The following is a 22,746-nucleotide window of genomic DNA, read 5'->3' on the forward strand; positions in this document are numbered from 1 at the left end:
TCTGCCTGATAGCTACACCACTAGTTGTGTATCTTAAGAGTCATTGTAACTTTTGCCACGGGTTTCTTGAAGTTGCTGATGTGATTATGCTGGTGACGAGGCATTGGCTACCCTATGAGTGTCATAGTGATTCCTGCTAGTTGCTCACCCAAATACATATTTTTTTGATACTTTGGCCAGTCTGCCTCAAGTGACACCCCACTAGCTGTGTATCTTATGAGAAGTTTCGTTACCTTTGCAAGAGGTTTCTTGAAGTTGGTGATGGGATTATGTTGGTGACGAGGCATTGGTTGCCTTAAGAGAGTCATAGTGCTTCCTGCCAGTTGCTCACCCAAATACACATTTTGAGATACTGTGGCCAGTCTGCCTGAAGCGATACGCCACTAATTGTGTATCTTAAGAGAAACATCGTTACTCTTGCCAGCGGTATCTTGACTTTGAAGATGTGATTATACAGGTGACGAGATATTGGTTACCCTAAGAGAGTCACAGTGTTTCGTGCCAGTTGCTCACCCAAATACACATTTTTTAGATACTGTTTCCAGTGTGCCTGAAGCGATACGCCACTAGTTGTGTATCTTAAGAGAAACATCGTTACTCTTGCCGGCGGTTTCTTGACTTTGAAGATGTGATTATACTGGTGACGAGATATTGGTTACCCTAAGAGAGTCACAGTGTTTCGTGCCAGTTGCTCACCCAAATACACATTTTTTAGATACTGTTTCCAGTGTGCCTGAAGCGATACGCCACTAGTTGTGTATCTTAAGAGAAACATCGTTACTTTTGCCAGGGGTTTCTAGAAGTTGCTGATTTGATTGTGCTGTTAACGAGGCATTGGCTACCTCAAGAGAGTCATAGAGATTCCTGCCAGTTCTTCACCCAAATACACATTTTTTAGATACTCTTTCCAGTCTGCCTGATAGCTACGCCACTAGTTGTGTATCTTAAGAGTCATTGTAACTTTTGCCAGGGGTTTCTTGAAGTTGCTGATGTGATTATGCTGGAGACGACGCATTGGCTACCCTATGAGTGTCATAGTGATTCCTGCTAGTTGCTCACCCAAATACACATTTTTTTGATACTTTGGACAGTCTGCCTCAAGTGACACCCCACTAGCTGTGTATCTTATGACAAGCTTCGTTACATTTGCAAGCGGTTTCTTGAAGTTGGTGATGTTATTATGTTGGTGACGAGGCATTGGCTACCTTAAGAGATTCATAGTGCTTCCTGCCAGTTGCTCACCCAAATACACATTTTGAGATACTGTGGCCAGTCTGCCTGAAGCGATACGCCACTAATTGTGTATCTTAAGAGAAACATCATTACTCTTGAAAGCGGTATCTTGACTTTGAAGATGTGATTATACCGGTGACGAGATATTGGTTACCCTAAGAGAGTCACAGTGTTTCGTGCCAGTTGCTCACCCAAATACACATTTTTTAGATACTGTTTCCAGTGTGCCTGAAGCGATACGCCACTAGTTGTGTATCTTAAGAGAAACATTGTTACTCTTGCCAGCGGTTTCTTGACTTTGAAGATGTGATTATACAGGTGACGAGATATTGGCTACCCTAAGAGAGTCACAGTGTTTCCTGCCAGTTGCTCATCCAAATACACATTTTTTAGATACTCTTTCCAGTCTGCCTGATAGCTACGCCACTAGTTGTGTATCTTAAGAGTCATTGTAACTTTTGCCAGGGGTTTCTTGAAGTTGCTGATGTGATTATGCTGGTGACGAGGCATTGGCCACCCTATGAGTGTCATAGTGATTCCTGCTAGTTGCTCACCCAAATACACATTTTTTTGATACTTTGGCCAGTCTGCCTCAAGTGACACGCCACTAGCTGTGTATCTTATGAGAAGCTTCGTTACCCTTGCAAGCGGTTTCTTGAAGTTGGTGATGGGATTATGTTGGTGACGAGGCATTGGCTACCTTAAGAGAGTCATAGTGCTTCCTGCCAGTTGCTCACCCAAATACACATTTTGAGATACTGTGGCCAGTCTGCCTGAAGCGATACGCCACTAATTGTGTATCTTAAGAGAAACATCGTTACTCTTGCCAGCGGTATCTTGACTTTGAAGATGTGATTATACTGGTGACGAGATATTGGTTACCCTAAGGGAGTCACAGTGTTTCGTGCCAGTTGCTCACCCAAATACACATTTTTTAGATACTGTTTCCAGTGTGCCTGAAGCGATACGCCACTAGTTGTGTATCTTAAGAGAAACATCGTTACTTTTGCCAGGGGTTTCTAGAAGTTGCTGATTTGATTCTGCTGGTGACGAGGCATTGGCTACCTCAAGAGAGTCATAGAGATTCCTGCCAGTTCTTCACCCAAATACACATTTTTTAGATACTCTTTCCAGTCTGCCTGATAGCTACGCCACTAGTTGTGTATCTTAAGAGTCATTGTAACTTTTGCCCGGGGTTTCTTGAAGTTGCTGATGTGATTATGCTGGAGACGACGCATTGGCTACCCTATGAGTGTCATAGTGATTCCTGCTAGTTGCTCACCCAAATACACATTTTTTTGATACTTTGGACAGTCTGCCTCAAGTGACACCCCACTAGCTGTGTATCTTATGAGAAGCTTCGTTACATTTGCAAGCGGTTTCTTGAAGTTGGTGATGTTATTATGTTGGTGACGAGGCATTGGCTACCTTAAGAGATTCATAGTGCTTCCTGCCAGTTGCTCACCCAAATACACATTTTGAGATACTGTGGCCAGTCTGCCTGAAGCGATACGCCACTAATTGTGTATCTTAAGAGAAACATCATTACTCTTGCCAGCGGTATCTTGACTTTGAAGATGTGATTATACCGGTGACGAGATATTGGTTACCCTAAGAGAGTCACAGTGTTTCGTGCCAGTTGCTCACCCAAATACACATTTTTTAGATACTGTTTCCAGTGTGCCTGAAGCGATACGCCACTAGTTGTGTATCTTAAGAGAAACATTGTTACTCTTGCCAGCGGTTTCTTGACTTTGAAGATGTGATTATACAGGTGACGAGATATTGGCTACCCTAAGAGAGTCACAGTGTTTCCTGCCAGTTGCTCATCCAAATACACATTTTTTAGATACTCTTTCCAGTCTGCCTGATAGCTACGCCACTAGTTGTGTATCTTAAGAGTCATTGTAACTTTTGCCAGGGGTTTCTTGAAGTTGCTGATGTGATTATGCTGGTGACGAGGCATTGGCTACCCTATGAGTGTCATAGTGATTCCTGCTAGTTGCTCACCCAAATACACATTTTTTTGATACTTTGGCCAGTCTGCCTCAAGTGACACGCCACTAGCTGTGTATCTTATGAGAAGCTTCGTTACCCTTGCAAGCGGTTTCTTGAAGTTGGTGATGGGATTATGTTGGTGACGAGGCATTGGCTACCTTAAGAGAGTCATAGTGCTTCCTGCCAGTTGCTCACCCAAATACACATTTTGAGATACTGTGGCCAGTCTGCCTGAAGCGATACGCCACTAATTGTGTATCTTAAGAGAAACATCGTTACTCTTGCCAGCGGTATCTTGACTTTGAAGATGTGATTATACTGGTGACGAGATATTGGTTACCCTAAGGGAGTCACAGTGTTTCGTGCCAGTTGCTCACCCAAATACACATTTTTTAGATACTGTTTCCAGTGTGCCTGAAGCGATACGCCACTAGTTGTGTATCTTAAGAGAAACATCGTTACTTTTGCCAGGGGTTTCTAGAAGTTGCTGATTTGATTCTGCTGGTGACGAGGCATTGGCTACCTCAAGAGAGTCATAGAGATTCCTGCCAGTTCTTCACCCAAATACACATTTTTTAGATACTCTTTCCAGTCTGCCTGATAGCTACACCACTAGTTGTGTATCTTAAGAGTCATTGTAACTTTTGCCACGGGTTTCTTGAAGTTGCTGATGTGATTATGCTGGTGACGAGGCATTGGCTACCCTATGAGTGTCATAGTGATTCCTGCTAGTTGCTCACCCAAATACATATTTTTTTGATACTTTGGCCAGTCTGCCTCAAGTGACACCCCACTAGCTGTGTATCTTATGAGAAGTTTCGTTACCTTTGCAAGAGGTTTCTTGAAGTTGGTGATGGGATTATGTTGGTGACGAGGCATTGGTTGCCTTAAGAGAGTCATAGTGCTTCCTGCCAGTTGCTCACCCAAATACACATTTTGAGATACTGTGGCCAGTCTGCCTGAAGCGATACGCCACTAATTGTGTATCTTAAGAGAAACATCGTTACTCTTGCCAGCGGTATCTTGACTTTGAAGATGTGATTATACAGGTGACGAGATATTGGTTACCCTAAGAGAGTCACAGTGTTTCGTGCCAGTTGCTCACCCAAATACACATTTTTTAGATACTGTTTCCAGTGTGCCTGAAGCGATACGCCACTAGTTGTGTATCTTAAGAGAAACATCGTTACTCTTGCCAGCGGTTTCTTGACTTTGAAGATGTGATTATACTGGTGACGATATATTGGTTACCCTAAGAGAGTCACAGTGTTTCGTGCCAGTTGCTCACCCAAATACACATTTTTTAGATACTGTTTCCAGTGTGCCTGAAGCGATACGCCACTAGTTGTGTATCTTAAGAGAAACATCGTTACTTTTGCCAGGGGTTTCTAGAAGTTGCTGATTTGATTGTGCTGTTAACGAGGCATTGGCTACCTCAAGAGAGTCATAGAGATTCCTGCCAGTTCTTCACCCAAATACACATTTTTTAGATACTCTTTCCAGTCTGCCTGATAGGAACGCCACTAGTTGTGTATCTTAAGAGTCATTGTAACTTTTGCCAGGGGTTTCTTGAAGTTGCTGATGTGATTATGCTGGAGACGACGCATTGGCTACCCTATGAGTGTCATAGTGATTCCTGCTAGTTGCTCACCCAAATACACATTTTTTTGATACTTTGGCCAGTCTGCCTCAAGTGACACGCCACTAGCTGTGTATCTTATGAGAAGCTTCGTTACCCTTGCAAGCGGTTTCTTGAAGTTGGTGATGGGATTATGTTGGTGACGAGGCATTGGCTACCTTAAGAGAGTCATAGTGCTTCCTGCCAGTTGCTCACCCAAATACACATTTTGAGATACTGTGGCCAGTCTGCCTGAAGCGATACGCCACTAATTGTGTATCTTAAGAGAAACATCGTTACTCTTGCCAGCGGTATCTTGACTTTGAAGATGTGATTATACTGGTGACGAGATATTGGTTACCCTAAGGGAGTCACAGTGTTTCGTGCCAGTTGCTCACCCAAATACACATTTTTTAGATACTGTTTCCAGTGTGCCTGAAGCGATACGCCACTAGTTGTGTATCTTAAGAGAAACATTGTTACTCTTGCCAGCGGTTTCTTGACTTTGAAGATGTGATTATACAGGTGACGAGATATTGGCTACCCTAAGAGAGTCACAGTGTTTCCTGCCAGTTGCTCATCCAAATACACATTTTTTAGATACTCTTTCCAGTCTGCCTGATAGCTACGCCACTAGTTGTGTATCTTAAGAGTCATTGTAACTTTTGCCAGGGGTTTCTTGAAGTTGCTGATGTGATTATGCTGGTGACGAGGCATTGGCTACCCTATGAGTGTCATAGTGATTCCTGCTAGTTGCTCACCCAAATACACATTTTTTTGATACTTTGGCCAGTCTGCCTCAAGTGACACGCCACTAGCTGTGTATCTTATGAGAAGCTTCGTTACCCTTGCAAGCGGTTTCTTGAAGTTGGTGATGGGATTATGTTGGTGACGAGGCATTGGCTACCTTAAGAGAGTCATAGTGCTTCCTGCCAGTTGCTCACCCAAATACACATTTTGAGATACTGTGGCCAGTCTGCCTGAAGCGATACGCCACTAATTGTGTATCTTAAGAGAAACATCGTTACTCTTGCCAGCGGTATCTTGACTTTGAAGATGTGATTATACTGGTGACGAGATATTGGTTACCCTAAGGGAGTCACAATGTTTCGTGCCAGTTGCTCACCCAAATACACATTTTTTAGATACTGTTTCCAGTGTGCCTGAAGCGATACGCCACTAGTTGTGTATCTTAAGAGAAACATCGTTACTTTTGCCAGGGGTTTCTAGAAGTTGCTGATTTGATTCTGCTGGTGACGAGGCATTGGCTACCTCAAGAGAGTCATAGAGATTCCTGCCAGTTCTTCACCCAAATACACATTTTTTAGATACTCTTTCCAGTCTGCCTGATAGCTACGCCACTAGTTGTGTATCTTAAGAGTCATTGTAACTTTTGCCAGGGGTTTCTTGAAGTTGCTGATGTGATTATGCTGGTGACGAGGCATTGGCTACCCTATGAGTGTCATAGTGATTCCTACTAGTTGCTCACCCAAATACACATTTTTTTGATACATTGGCCAGTCTGCCTCAAGTGACACCCCACTAGCTGTGTATCTTATGAGAAGCTTCGTTACCTTTGCAAGCGGTTTCTTGAAGTTGGTGATGGGATTATGTTGGTGACGAGGCATTGGCTACCTTAAGAGAGTCATAGTGCTTCCTGCCAGTTGCTCACCCAAATACACATTTTGAGATACTGTGGCCAGTGTGCCTGAAGCGATACGCCACTAGTTGTGTATCTTAAGAGAAACATCTTTACTCTTGCCAGCGGTTTCTTGACATTGAAGATGTGATTATACTGGTGACGAGATATTGGCTACCCTAAGAGAGTCACAGTGTTTCGTGCCAGTTGCTCACCCAAATACACATTTTTTAGATACTGTTTCCAGTGTGCCTGAAGCTATACGCCACTAGTTGTGTATCTTAAGAGAAACATCGTTACTTTTGCCAGGGGTTTCTAGAAGTTGCTGATTTGATTCTGCTGGTGACGAGGCATTGGCTACCTCAAGAGAGTCATAGAGATTCCTGCCAGTTCTTCACCCAAATACACATTTTTTAGATACTCTTTCCAGTCTGCCTGATAGCTACGCCACTAGTTGTGTATCTTAAGAGTCATTGTAACTTTTGCCAGGGGTTTCTTGAAGTTGCTGATGTGATTATGCTGGTGACGAGGCATTGGCTACCCTATGAGTGTCATAGTGATTCCTGCTAGTTGCTCACCCAAATACACATTTTTTGATACTTTGGACAGTCTGCCTCAAGTGACACCCCACTAGCTGTGTATCTTATGAGAAGCTTCGTTACATTTGCAAGCGGTTACTTGAAGTTGGTGATGGGATTATGTTGGTGACGAGGCATTGGCTACCTTAAGAGAGTCATAGTGCTTCCTGCCATTTGCTCACCCAAATACACATTTTGAGATACTGTGGCCAGTCTGCCTGAAGCGATACGCCACTAATTGTGTATCTTAAGAGAAACATCGTTACTCTTGCCAGCGGTATCTTGACTTTGAAGATGTGATTATACAGGTGACGAGATATTGGTTACCCTAAGAGGGTCACAGTGTTTCGTGCCAGTTGCTCACCCAAATACACGTTTTTTAGATACTGTTTCCAGTGTGCCTGAAGCGATACGCCACTAGTTGTGTATCTTAAGAGAAACATCGTTACTCTTGCCAGCGGTTTCTTGACTTTGAAGATGTGATTATACTGGTGACGAGATATTGGCTACCCTAAGAGAGTCACAGTGTTTCCTGCCAGTTGCTCATCCAAATACACATTTTTTAGATACTCTTTCCAGTCTGCCTGATAGCTACGCCACTAGTTGTGTATCTTAAGAGTCATTGTAACTTTTGCCAGGGGTTTCTTGAAGTTGCTGATGTGATTATGCTGGTGACGAGGCATTGGCTACCCTATGAGTGTCATAGTGATTCCTGCTAGTTGCTCACCCAAATACACATTTTTTTGATACTTTGGCCAGTCTGCCTCAAGTGACACGCCACTAGCTGTGTATCTTATGAGAAGCTTCGTTACCCTTGCAAGCGGTTTCTTGAAGTTGGTGATGGGATTATGTTGGTGACGAGGCATTGGCTACCTTAAGAGAGTCATAGCGCTTCCTGCCAGTTGCTCACCCAAATACACATTTTGAGATTCTGTGGCCAGTCTGCCTGAAGCGATACGCCACTAATTGTGTATCTTAAGAGAAACTTCGTTACTCTTGCCAGCGGTATCTTGACTTTGAAGATGTGATTATACTGGTGACGAGATATTGGTTACCCTAAGAGAGTCACAGTGTTTCGTGCCAGTTGCTCACCCAAATACACATTTTTTAGATACTGTTTCCAGTGTGCCTGAAGCGATACGCCACTAATTGTGTATCTTAAGAGAAACATCGTTACTTTTGCCAGGGGTTTCTAGAAGTTGCTGATTTGATTCTGCTGGTGACGAGGCATTGGCTACCTCAAGAGAGTCATAGAGATTCCTGCCAGTTCTTCACGCAAATACACATTTTTTGGATACTCTTTCCAGTCTGCCTGATAGCTACGCCACTAGTTGTGTGTCTTAAGAGTCATTGTAACTTTTGCCCGGGGTTTCTTGAAGTTGCTGATGTGATTATGCTGGTGACGAGGCATTGGCTACCCTATGAGTGTCATAGTGATTCCTGCTAGTTGCTCACCCAAATACACATTTTTTTGATACTTTGGACAGTCTGCCTCAAGTGACACCCCACTAGCTGTGTATCTTATGAGAAGCTTCGTTACATTTGCAAGCGGTTTCTTGAAGTTGGTGATGATATTATGTTGGTGACGAGGCATTGGCTACCTTAAGAGAGTCATAGTGCTTCCTGCCAGTTGCTCACCCAAATACACATTTTGAGATACTGTGGCCAGTCTGCCTGAAGCGATACGCCACTAATTGTGTATCTTAAGAGAAACATCGTTACTCTTGCCAGCGGTATCTTGACTTTGAAGATGTGATTATACAGGTGACGAGATATTGGTTACCCTAAGAGAGTCACAGTGTTTCGTGTCAGTTGCTCACCCAAATACACATTTTTTAGATACTGTTTCCAGTGTGCCTGAAGCGATACGCCACTAGTTGTGTATCTTAAGAGAAACATTGTTACTCTTGCCAGCGGTTTCTTGACTTTGAAGATGTGATTATACTGGTGACGAGATATTGGCTACCCTAAGAGAGTCACAGTGTTTCCTGCCAGTTGCTCATCCAAATACACATTTTTTAGATACTCTTTCCAGTCTGCCTGATAGCTACGCCACTAGTTGTGTATCTTAAGAGTCATTGTAACTTTTGCCAGGGGTTTCTTGAAGTTGCTGATGTGATTATGCTGGTGACGAGGCATTGGCTACCCTATGAGTGTCATAGTGATTCCTGCTAGTTGCTCACCCAAATACACATTTTTTTGATACTTTGGCCAGTCTGCCTCAAGTGACACGCCACTAGCTGTGTATCTTATGAGAAGCTTCGTTACCCTTGCAAGCGGTTTCTTGAAGTTGGTGATGGGATTATGTTGGTGACGAGGCATTGGCTACCTTAAGAGAGTCATAGTGCTTCCTGCCAGTTGCTCACCCAAATACACATTTTGAGATACTGTGGCCAGTCTGCCTGAAGCGATACGCCACTAATTGTGTATCTTAAGAGAAACATCGTTACTCTTGCCAGCGGTATCTTGACTTTGAAGATGTGATTATACTGGTGACGAGATATTGGTTACCCTAAGGGAGTCACAGTGTTTCGTGCCAGTTGCTCACCCAAATACACATTTTTTAGATACTGTTTCCAGTGTGCCTGAAGCGATACGCCACTAGTTGTGTATCTTAAGAGAAACATCGTTACTTTTGCCAGGGGTTTCTAGAAGTTGCTGATTTGATTCTGCTGGTGACGAGGCATTGGCTACCTCAAGAGAGTCATAGAGATTCCTGCCAGTTCTTCACCCAAATACACATTTTTTAGATACTCTTTCCAGTCTGCCTGATAGCTACGCCACTAGTTGTGTATCTTAAGAGTCATTGTAACTTTTGCCACGGGTTTCTTGAAGTTGCTGATGTGACTATGCTGGTGACGAGGCATTGGCTACCCTATGAGTGTCATAGTGATTCCTGCTAGTTGCTCACCCAAATACATATTTTTTTGATACTTTGGCCCGTCTGCCTCAAGTGACACCCCACTAGCTGTGTATCTTATGAAAAGCTTCGTTACCTTTGCAAGCGGTTTCTTGAAGTTGGTGATGGGATTACGTTGGTGACAAGGCATTGGCTACCTTAAGAGAGTCATAGTGCTTCCTGCCAGTTGCTCATCCAAATACACATTTTGAGATACTGTGGCCAGTCTGCCTGAAGCGATACGCCACTAATTGTGTATCTTAAGAGAAACATCGTTACTCTTGCCAGCGGTATCTTGACTTTGAAGATGTGATTATACAGGTGACGAGATATTGGTTACCCTAAGAGAGTCACAGTGTTTCGTGCCAGTTGCTCACCCAAATACACATTTTTTAGATACTGTTTCCAGTGTGCCTGAAGCGATACGCCACTAGTTGTGTATCTTAAGAGAAACATCGTTACTCTTGCCAGCGGTTTCTTGACTTTGAAGATGTGATTATACTGGTGACGAGATATTGGCTACCCTAAGAGAGTCACAGTGTTTCCTGCCAGTTGCTCATTCAAATACACATTTTTTAGATACTCTTTCCAGTCTGCCTGATAGCTACGCCACTAGTTGTGTATCTTAAGAGTCATTGTAACTTTTGCCCGGGGTTTCTTGAAGTTGCTGATGTGATTATGCTGGTGACGAGGCATTGGCTACCCTATGAGTGTCATAGTGAATCCTGCTAGTTGCTCACCCAAATACACATTTTTTTGATATTTTGGCCAGTCTGCCTCAAGTGACACCCCACTAGCTGTGTATCTTATGGGAAGCTTCGTTACCTTTGCAAGCGGTTTCTTGAAGTTGGTGATGGGATTATGTTGGTGACGAGGCATTGGCTACCTTAAGAGAGTCATAGTGCTTCCTGCCAGTTGCTCACCCAAATACACATTTTGAGATACTGTGGCCAGTCTGCCTGAAGCGATACGCCACTAATTGTGTATCTTAAGAGAAACATCGTTACTCTTGCCAGCGGTATCTTGACTTTGAAGATGTGATTATACAGGTGACGAGATATTGGTTACCCTAAGAGGGTCACAGTGTTTCGTGCCAGTTGCTCACCCAAATACACGTTTTTTAGATACTGTTTCCAGTGTGCCTGAAGCGATACGCCACTTGTTGTGTATCTTAAGAGAAACATCGTTACTCTTGCCAGCGGTTTCTTGACTTTGAAGATGTGATTATACTGGTGACGAGATATTGGCTACCATAAGAGAGTCACAGTGTTTCCTGCCAGTTGCTCATCCAAATACACGTTTTTTAGATACTCTTTCCAGTCTGCCTGATAGCTACGCCACTAGTTGTGTATCTTAAGAGTCATTGTAACTTTTGCCAGGGGTTTCTTGAAGTTGCTGATGTGATTATGCTGGTGACGAGGCATTGGCTACCCTATGAGTGTCATAGTGATTCCTGCTAGTTGCTCACCCAAATACACATTTTTTTGATACTTTGGCCGGTCTGCCTCAAGTGACACGCCACTAGCTGTGTATCTTATGAGAAGCTTCGTTACCCTTGCAAGCGGTTTCTTGAAGTTGGTGATGGGATTATGTTGGTGACGAGACATTGGCTACCTTAAGAGAGTCATAGCGCTTCCTGCCAGTTGCTCACCCAAATACACATTTTGAGATACTGTGGCCAGTCTGCCTGAAGCAATACGCCACTAATTGTGTATCTTAAGAGAAACATCGTTACTCTTGCCAGCGGTATCTTGACTTTGAAGATGTGATTATACTGGTGACGAGATATTGGTTAGCCTAAGAGAGTCACAGTGTTTCGTGCCAGTTGCTCACCCAAATACACATTTTTTAGATACTGTTTCCAGTGTGCCTGAAGCGATACGCCACTAGTTGTGTATCTTAAGAGAAACATCGTTACTTTTGCCAGGGGTTTCTAGAAGTTGCTGATTTGATTCTGCTGGTGACGAGGCATTGGCTACCTCAAGAGAGTCATAGAGATTCCTGCCAGTTCTTCACCCAAATACACATTTTTTAGATACTCTTTCCAGTCTGCCTGATAGCTACGCCACTAGTTGTGTATCTTAAGAGTCATTGTAACTTTAGCCAGGGGTTTCTTGAAGTTGCTGATGTGATTATGCTGGTGACGAGGCATTGGCTACCCTATGAGTGTCATAGTGATTCCTACTAGTTGCTCACCCAAATACACATTTTTTTGATACATTGGCCAGTCTGCCTCAAGTGACACCCCACTAGCTGTGTATCTTATGAGAAGCTTCGTTACCTTTGCAAGCGGTTTCTTGAAGTTGGTGATGGGATTATGTTGGTGACGAGGCATTGGCTACCTTAAGAGAGTCATAGTGCTTCCTGCCAGTTGCTCACCCAAATACACATTTTGAGATACTGTGGCCAGTGTGCCTGAAGCGATACGCCACTAGTTGTGTATCTTAAGAGAAACATCTTTACTCTTGCCAGCGGTTTCTTGACATTGAAGATGTGATTATACTGGTGACGAGATATTGGCTACCCTAAGAGAATCACAGTGTTTCGTGCCAGTTGCTCACCCAAATACACATTTTTTAGATACTGTTTCCAGTGTGCCTGAAGCTATACGCCACTAGTTGTGTATCTTAAGAGAAACATCGTTACTTTTGCCAGGGGTTTCTAGAAGTTGCTGATTTGATTCTGCTGGTGACGAGGCATTGGCTACCTCAAGAGAGTCATAGAGATTCCTGCCAGTTCTTCACCCAAATACACATTTTTCAGATACTCTTTCCAGTCTGCCTGATAGCTACGCCACTAGTTGTGTATCTTAAGAGTCATTGTAACTTTTGCCAGGGGTTTCTTGAAGTTGCTGATGTGATTATGCTGGTGACGAGGCATTGGCTACCCTATGAGTGTCATAGTGATTCCTGCTAGTTGCTCACCCAAATACACATTCTTTTGATACTTTGGCCAGTCTGCCTCAAGTGACACCCCACTAGCTGTGTATCTTATGAGAAGCTTCGTTACCTTTGCAAGCGGTTTCTTGAAGTTGGTGATGGGATTATGTTGGTGACGAAGCATTGGCTACCTTAAGAGAATCATAGTGCTTCCTGCCAGTTGCTCACCCAAATACACATTTTGAGATACTTTGGCCAGTCTGCCTGAAGCGTTACGCCACTAATTGTGTATCTTAAGAGAAACATCGTTACTCTTGCCAGCGGTATCTTGACTTTGAAGATGTGATTATACTGGTGACGAGATATTGGTTAGCCTAAGAGAGTCACAGTGTTTCGTGCCAGTTGCTCACCCAAATACACATTTTTTAGATACTGCTTCCAGTGTGCCTGAAGCGATACGCCACTAGTTGTGTATCTTAAGAGAAACATCGTTACTTTTGCCAGGGGTTTCTAGAAGTTGCTGATTTGATTCTGCTGGTGACGAGGCATTGGCTACCTCAAGAGAGTCATAGAGATTCCTGCCAGTTCTTCACCCAAATACACATTTTTTAGATACTCTTTCCAGTCTGCCTGATAGCTACGCCACTAGTTGTGTATCTTAAGAGTCATTGTAACTTTTGCCAGGGGTTTCTTGAAGTTGCTGATGTGATTATGCTGGTGACGAGGCATTGGCTACCCTATGAGTGTCATAGTGATTCCTGCTAGTTGCTCACCCAAATACACATTCTTTTGATACTTTGGACAGTCTGCCTCAAGTGACACCCCACTAGCTGTGTATCTTATGAGAAGCTTCGTTACATTTGCAAGCGGTTTCTTGAAGTTGGTGATGGGATTATGTTGGTGACGAGGCATTGGCTACCTTAAGAGAGTCATAGTGCTTCCTGCCAGTTGCTCACCCAAATACACATTTTGAGATACTGTGGCCAGTCTGCCTGAAGCGATACGCCACTAATTGTGTATCTTAAGAGAAACATCGTTACTCTTGCCAGCGGTATCTTGACTTTGAAGATGTGATTATACAGGTGACGAGATATTGGTTACCCTAAGAGGGTCACAGTGTTTCGTGCCAGTTGCTCACCCAAATACACGTTTTTTAGATACTGTTTCCAGTGTGCCTGAAGCGATACGCCACTAGTTGTGTATCTTAAGAGAAACATCGTTACTCTTGCCAGCGGTTTCTTGACTTTGAAGATGTGATTATACTGGTGACGAGATATTGGCTACCCTAAGAGAGTCACAGTGTTTCCTGCCAGTTGCTCATCCAAATACACATTTTTTAGATACTCTTTCCAGTCTGCCTGATAGCTACGCCACTAGTGGTGTATCTTATGAGTCATTGTAACTTTTGCCAGGGGTTTCTTGAAGTTGCTGATGTGATTATGCTGGTGACGAGGCATTGGCTACCCTATGAGTGTCATAGTGAATCCTGCTAGTTGCTCACCCAAATACACATTTTTTTTGATACTTTGGCCAGTCTGCCTCAAGTGACACGCCACTAGCTGTGTATCTTATGAGAAGCTTCGTTACCCTTGCAAGCGGTTTCTTGAAGTTGGTGATGGGATTATGTTGGTGACGAGGCATTGGCTACCTTAAGAGAGTCATAGCGCTTCCTGCCAGTTGCTCACCCAAATACACATTTTGAGATACTGTGGCCAGTCTGCCTGAAGCGATACGCCACTAATTGTGTATCTTAAGAGAAACATCGTTACTCTTGCCAGCGGTAACTTGACTTTGAAGATGTGATTATACTGGTGACGAGATATTGGTTAGCCTAAGAGAGTCACAGTGTTTCGTGCCAGTTGCTCACCCAAATACACATTTTTTAGATACTGTTTCCAGTGTGCCTGAAGCGATACGCCACTAGTTGTGTATCTTAAGAGAAACATCGTTACTTTTGCCAGGGGTTTCTAGAAGTTGCTGATTTGATTCTGCTGGTGACGAGGCATTGGCTACCTCAAGAGAGTCATAGAGATTCCTGCCAGTTCTTCACCCAAATACACATTTTTTAGATACTCTTTCCAGTCTGCCTGATAGCTACGCCACTAGTTGTGTATCTTAAGAGTCATTGTAACTTTTGCCAGGGGTTTCTTGAAGTTGCTGATGTGATTATGCTGGTGACGAGGCATTGGCTACCCTATGAGTGTCATAGTGATTCCTACTAGTTGCTCACCCAAATACACATTTTTTTGATACATTGGCCAGTCTGCCTCAAGTGACACCCCACTAGCTGTGTATCTTATGAGAAGCTTCGTTACCTTTGCAAGCGGTTTCTTGAAGTTGGTGATGGGATTATGTTGGTGACGAGGCATTGGCTACCTTAAGAGAGTCATAGTGCTTCCTGCCAGTTGCTCACCCAAATACACATTTTGAGATACTGTGGCCAGTGTGCCTGAAGCGATACGCCACTAGTTGTGTATCTTAAGAGAAGCATCTTTACTCTTGCCAGCGGTTTCTTGACATTGAAGATGTGATTATACTGGTGACGAGATATTGGCTACCCTAAGAGAATCACAGTGTTTCGTGCCAGTTGCTCACCCAAATACACATTTTTTAGATACTGTTTCCAGTGTGCCTGAAGCTATACGCCACTAGTTGTGTATCTTAAGAGAAACATCGTTACTTTTGCCAGGGGTTTCTAGAAGTTGCTGATTTGATTCTGCTGGTGACGAGGCATTGGCTACCTCAAGAGAGTCATAGAGATTCCTGCCAGTTCTCACCCAAATACACATTTTTTAGATACTCTTTCCAGTCTGCCTGATAGCTACGCCACTAGTTGTGTATCTTAAGAGTCATTGTAACTTTTGCCAGGGGTTTCTTGAAGTTGCTGATGTGATTATGCTGGTGACGAGGCATTGGCTACCCTATGAGTGTCATAGTGATTCCTGCTAGTTGCTCACCCAAATACACATTCTTTTGGTACTTTGGACAGTCTGCCTCAAGTGACACCCCACTAGCTGTGTATCTTATGAGAAGCTTCGTTACATTTGCAAGCGGTTTCTTGAAGTTGGTGATGGGATTATGTTGGTGACGAGGCATTGGCTACCTTAAGAGAGTCATAGTGCTTCCTGCCAGTTGCTCACCCAAATACACATTTTGAGATACTGTGGCCAGTCTGCCTGAAGCGATACGCCACTAATTGTGTATCTTAAGAGAAACATCGTTACTCTTGCCAGCGGTATCTTGACTTTGAAGATGTGATTATACAGGTGACGAGATATTGGTTACCCTAAGAGGGTCACAGTGTTTCGTGCCAGTTGCTCACCCAAATACACATTTTTTAGATACTGTTTCCAGTGTGCCTGAAGCGATACGCCACTAATTGTGTATCTTAAGAGAAACATCGTTACTTTTGCCAGGGGTTTCTAGAAGTTGCTGATTTGATTCTGCTGGTGACGAGGCATTGGCTACCTCAAGAGAGTCACAGTGTTTCCTGCCAGTTGCTCATCCAAATACACATTTTTTAGATACTCTTTCCAGTCTGCCTGATAGCTACGCCACTAGTTGTGTATCTTAAGAGTCATTGTAACTTTTGCCAGGGGTTTCTTGAAGTTGCTGATGTGATTATGCTGGTGACGAGGCATTGGCTACCCTATGAGTGTCATAGTGATTCCTGCTAGTTGCTCACCCAAATACACATTTTTTTGATACTTTGGCCAGTCTGCCTCAAGTGACACGCCACTAGCTGTGCATCTTATGAGAAGCTTCGTTACCCTTGCAAGCGGTTTCTTGAAGTTGGTGATGGGATTATGTTGGTGACGAGGCATTGGCTACCTTAAGAGAGTCATAGCGCTTCCTGCCAGTTGCTCACCCAAATACACATTTTGAGATACTGTGGCCAGTCTGCCTGAAGCGATACGCCACTAGTTGTGTATCTTAAGAGAAACATCGTTACTCTTGCCAGCGGTTTCTTGACTTTGAAGATGTGATTATACTGGTGACGAGATATTGGTTACCCTAAGAGAGTCACAGTGTTTCGTGCCAGTTGCTCACCCAAATACACATTTTTTAGATACTGTTTCCAGTGTGCCTGAAGCGATACGCCACTAGTTGTGTATCTTAAGAGAAACATCGTTACTTTTGCCAGGGGTTTCTAGAAGTTGCTGATTTCATTCTGCTGGTGATGAGGCATTGGCTACCTCAAGAGAGTCATAGAGATTCCTGCCAGTTCTTCACGCAAATACACATTTTTTAGATACTCTTTCCAGTCTGCCTGATAGCTACGCCACTAGTTGTGTATCTTAAGAGTCATTGTAACTTTTGCCAGGGGTTTCTTGAAGTTGCTGATGTGATTATGCTGGTGACGAGGCATTGGCTACCGTATGAGTGTCATAGTGATTCCTGCTAGTTGCTCACCCAAATACACATTTTTTTGATACTTTGGACAGTCTGCCTCAAGTGACAACCCACTAGCTGTGTATCTTATGAGAAGCTTCGTTACATTTGCAAGCGGTTTCTTGAAGTTGGTGATGGGATTATGTTGGTGACGAGGCATTGGCTACCTTAAGAGAGTCATAGTGCTTCCTGCCAGTTGCTCACCCAAATACACATTTTGAGATACTGTGGCCAGTCTGCCTGAAGCGATACGCCACTAATTGTGTATCTTAAGAGAAACATCGTTACTCTTGCCAGCGGTATCTTGACTTTGAAGATGTGATTATACAGGTGACGAGATATTGGTTACCCTAAGAGGGTCACAGTGTTTCGTGCCAGTTGCTCACCCAAATACACATTTTTTAGATACTGTTTCCAGTGTACCTGAAGCGATACGCCACTAATTGTGTATCTTAAGAGAAACATCGTTACTTTTGCCAGGGGTTTCTAGAAGTTGCTGATTTGATTCTGCTGGTGACGAGGCATTGGCTACCTCAAGAGAGTCATAGAGATTCCTGCCAGTTCTTCACGCAAATACACATTTTTTAGATACTCTTTCCAGTCTGCCTGATAGCTACGCCACTAGTTGTGTGTCTTAAGAGTCATTGTAACTTTTGCCCGGGGTTTCTTGAAGTTGCTGATGTGATTATGCTGGTGACGAGGCATTGGATACCCTATGAGTGTCATAGTGATTCCTGCTAGTTGCTCACCCAAATACATATTTTTTTGATATTTTGGCCAGTCTGCCTCAAGTGACACCCCACTAGTTGTGTATCTTATGAGAAGCTTCGTTACCTTTGCAAGCGGTTTCTTGAAGTTGGTGATGGGATTATGTTGGTGACGAGGCATTGGCTACCTTAAGAGAGTCATAGTGCTTCCTGCCAGTTGCTCACCCAAATACACATTTTGAGATACTGTGGCCAGTCTGGCTGAAGCGATACGCCACTAGTTGTGTATCTTAAGAGAAACATCGTTACTCTTGCAAGCGGTTTCTTGACTTTGAAGATGTGATTATACTGGTGACGAGATATTGGTTACCCTAAGAGAGTCACAGTGTTTCGTGCCAGTTGCTCACCCAAATACACATTTTTTAGATACTGTTTCCAGTGTGCCTGAAGCGATACGCCACTAGTTGTGTATCTTAAGAGAAACATCGTTACTCTTGCCAGCGGTTTCTTGACTTTGAAGATGTGATTATACTGGTGACGAGATATTGGCTACCCTAAGAGAGTCACAGTGTTTCCTGCCAGTTGCTCATCCAAATACACATTTTTTAGATACTCTTTCCAGTCTGCCTGATAGCTACGCCACTAGTTGTGTATCTTAAGAGTCATTGTAACTTTTGCCAGGGGTTTCTTGAAGTTGCTGATGTGATTATGCTGGTGACGAGGCATTGGCTACCCTATGAGTGTCATAGTGATTCCTGCTAGTTGCTCACCCAAATACACATTTTTTTGATACTTTGGCCAGTCTGCCTCAAGTGACACGCCACTAGCTGTGTATCTTATGAGAAGCTTCGTTACCCTTGCAAGCGGTTTCTTGAAGTTGGTGATGGGATTATGTTGGTGACGAGGCATTGGCTACCTTAAGAGAGTCATAGCGCTTCCTGCCAGTTGCTCACCCAAATACACATTTTGAGATACTGTGGGCAGTCTGCCTGAAGCGATACGCCACTAGTTGTGTACCTTAAGAGAAACATCGTTACTCTTGCCAGCGGTTTCTTGACTTTGAAGATGTGATTATACTGGTGACGAGATATTGGTTACCCTAAGAGAGTCACAGTGTTTCGTGCCAGTTGCTCACCCAAATACACATTTTTTAGATACTGTTTCCAGTGTGCCTGAAGCGATACGCCACTAGTTGTGTATCTTAAGAGAAACATCGTTACTTTTGCCAGGGGTTTCTAGAAGTTGCTGATTTCATTCTGCTGGTGACGAGGCATTGGCTACCTCAAGAGAGTCATAGAGATTCCTGCCAGTTCTTCACGCAAATACACATTTTTTAGATACTCTTTCCAGTCTGCCTGATAGCTACGCCACTAGTTGTGTATCTTAAGAGTCATTGTAACTTTTGCCAGGGGTTTCTTGAAGTTGCTGATGTGATTATGCTGGTGACGAGGCATTGGCTACCGTATGAGTGTCATAGTGATTCCTGCTAGTTGCTCACCCAAATACACATTTTTTTGATACTTTGGACAGTCTGCCTCAAGTGACACCCCACTAGCTGTGTATCTTATGAGAAGCTTCGTTACATTTGCAAGCGGTTTCTTGAAGTTGGTGATGGGATTATGTTGGTGACGAGGCATTGGCTACCTTAAGAGAGTCATAGTGCTTCCTGCCAGTTGCTCACCCAAATACACATTTTGAGATACTGTGGCCAGTCTGCCTGAAGCGATACGCCACTAATTGTGTATCTAAAGAGAAACATCGTTACTCTTGCCAGCGGTATCTTGACTTTGAAGATGTGATTATACAGGTGACGAGATATTGGTTACCCTAAGAGGGTCACAGTGTTTCGTGCCAGTTGCTCACCCAAATACACATTTTTTAGATACTGTTTCCAGTGTGCCTGAAGCGATACGCCACTAGTTGTGTATCTTAAGAGTCATTGTAACTTTTGCCAGGGGTTTCTTGAAGTTGCTGATGTGATTATGCTGGTGACGAGGCATTGGCTACCCTATGAGTGTCATAGTGATTCCTGCTAGTTGCTCACCCAAATACACATTTTTTTGATACTTTGGACAGTCTGCCTCAAGTGACACCCCACTAGCTGTGTATCTTATGAGAAGCTTCGTTACCTTTGAGAGTGGTTTCTTGAAGTTGGTGATGTGATTATGTTGGTGACGAGGCATTGGCTACCTTAAGAGAGTCATAGTGCTTTCTGCCAGTTGCTCACCCAAATACACATTTTGAGATACTGTGGCCAGTCTGCCTGAAGCGATACGCCACTAGTTGTGTATCTTAAGAGAAACATCGTTACTTTTGCCAGGGGTTTCTAGAAGTTGCTGATTTGATTCTGCTGGTGACGAGGCATTGGCTACCTCAAGAGAGTCATAGAGATTCCTGCCAGTTCTTCACCCAAATACACATTTTTTAGATACTCTTTCCAGTCTGCCTGATAGCTACGCCACTAGTTGTGTATCTTAAGAGTCATTGTAACTTTTGCCAGGGGTTTCTTGAAGTTGCTGATGTGATTATGCTGGTGACGAGGCATTGGCTACCCTATGAGTGTCATAGTGATTCCTGCTAGTTGCTCACCCAAATACACATTTTTTTGATACTTTGGCCAGTCTGCCTCAAGTGACACGCCACTAGCTGTGTATCTTATGAGAAGCTTCGTTACCCTTGCAAGCGGTTTCTTGAAGTTGGTAGTGGGATTATGTTGGTGACGAGGCATTGGCTACCTTAAGAGAGTCATAGTGCTTCCTGCCAGTTGCTCACCCAAATACACATTTTGAGATACTGTGGCCAGTCTGCCTGAAGCGATACGCCACTAATTGTGTATCTTAAGAGAAACATCGTTACTCTTGCCAGCGGTTTCTTGACTTTGAAGATGTGATTATACTGGTGACGAGATATTGGTTACCCTAAGAGAGTCACAGTGTTTCGTGCCAGTTGCTCACCCAAATACACATTTTTTAGATACTGTTTCCAGTGTGCCTGAAGCGATACGCCACTAGTTGTGTATCTTAAGAGAAACATCGTTACTTTTGCCAGGGGTTTCTAGAAGTTGCTGATTTGATTCTGCTGGTGACGAGGCATTGGCTACCTCAAGAGAGTCATAGTGCTTCCTGCCAGTTGCTCACCCAAATACACATTTTGAGATACTGTGGCCAGTCTGCCTGAAGCGATACGCCACTAATTGTGTATCTTAAGAGGAACATCGTTACTCTTGCCAGCGGTATCTTGACTTGGAAGATGTGATTATACTGGTGACGAGACATTGGTTACCCTAAGGGAGTCACAGTGTTTCGTGCCAGTTGCTCACCCAAATACACATTTTTTAGATACTGTTTCCAGTGTGCCTGAAGCGATACGCCACTAGTTGTGTATCTTAAGAGAAACATCGTTACTTTTGCCAGGGGTTTCTAGAAGTTGCTGATTTGATTGTGCTGGTGACGAGGCATTGGCTACCTCAAGAGAGTCATAGAGATTCCTGCCAGTTCTTCACCCAAATACACATTTTTTAGATACTCTTTCCAGTCTGCCTGATAGCTACGCCACTAGTTGTGTATCTTAAGAGTCATTGTAACTTTTGCCAGGGGTTTCTTGAAGTTGCTGATGTGATTATGCTGGTGACGAGGCATTGGCTACCCTATGAGTGTCATAGTGATTCCTGCTAGTTGCTCACCCAAATACACATTTTTTTGATACTTTGAACAGTCTGCCTCAAGTGACACCCCACTAGCTGTGTATCTTATGAGAAGCTTCGTTACATTTGCAAGCGGTTTCTTGAAGTTGGTGATGGGATTATGTTGGTGACGATGCATTGGCTACCTTAAGAGAGTCATAGTGCTTCCTGCCAGTTGCTCACCCAAATACACATTTTGAGATACTGTGGCCAGTCTGCCTGAAGCGATACGCCACTAATTGTGTATCTTAAGAGAAACATCGTTACTCTTGCCAGCGGTTTCTTGACTTTGAAGATGTGATTATACTGGTGACGAGATATTGGCTACCCTAAGAGAGTCACAGTGTTTCCTGCCAGTTGCTCATCCAAATACACATTTTTAAGATACTCTTTCCAGTCTGCCTGATAGCTACGCCACTAGTTGTGTATCTTAAGAGTCATTGTAACTTTTGCCCGGGGTTTCTTGAAGTTGCTGATGTGATTATGCTGGTGACGAGGCATTGGCTACCCTATGAGTGTCATAGTGATTCCTGCTAGTTGCTCACCCAAATACACATTTTTTTGATATTTTGGCCAGTCTGCCTCAAGTGACACCCCACTAGCTGTGTATCTTATGAGAAGCTTCGTTACCTTTGCAAGCGGTTTCTTGAAGTTGGTGATGGGATTATGTTGGTGACGAGGCATTGGCTATCTTAAGAGAGTCATAGTGCTTCCTGCCAGTTGCTCACCCAAATACACATTTTGAGATACTGTGGCCAGTCTGGCTGAAGCGATATGCCACTAGTTGTGTATCTTAAGAGAAACATCGTTACTCTTGCCAGCGGTTTCTTGACTTTGAAGATGTGATTATACTGGTGACGAGATATTGGTTACCCTAAGACAGTCACAGTGTTTCGTGCCAGTTGCTCACCCAAATACACATTTTTTAGATACTGTTTCCAGTGTGCCTGCAGCGATACGCCACTAGTTGTGTATCTTAAGAGAAACATCGTTACTTTTGCCAGGGGTTTCTAGAAGTTGCTGATTTGATTGTGCTGTTAACGAGGCATTGGCTACCTCAAGAGAGTCATAGAGATTCCTGCCAGTTCTTCACCCAAATACACATTTTTTAGATACTCTTT

Source organism: Schistocerca nitens, chromosome 3 (genome assembly GCF_023898315.1).
Source record: "Schistocerca nitens isolate TAMUIC-IGC-003100 chromosome 3, iqSchNite1.1, whole genome shotgun sequence".
Taxonomy (NCBI): domain Eukaryota; kingdom Metazoa; phylum Arthropoda; class Insecta; order Orthoptera; family Acrididae; genus Schistocerca; species Schistocerca nitens.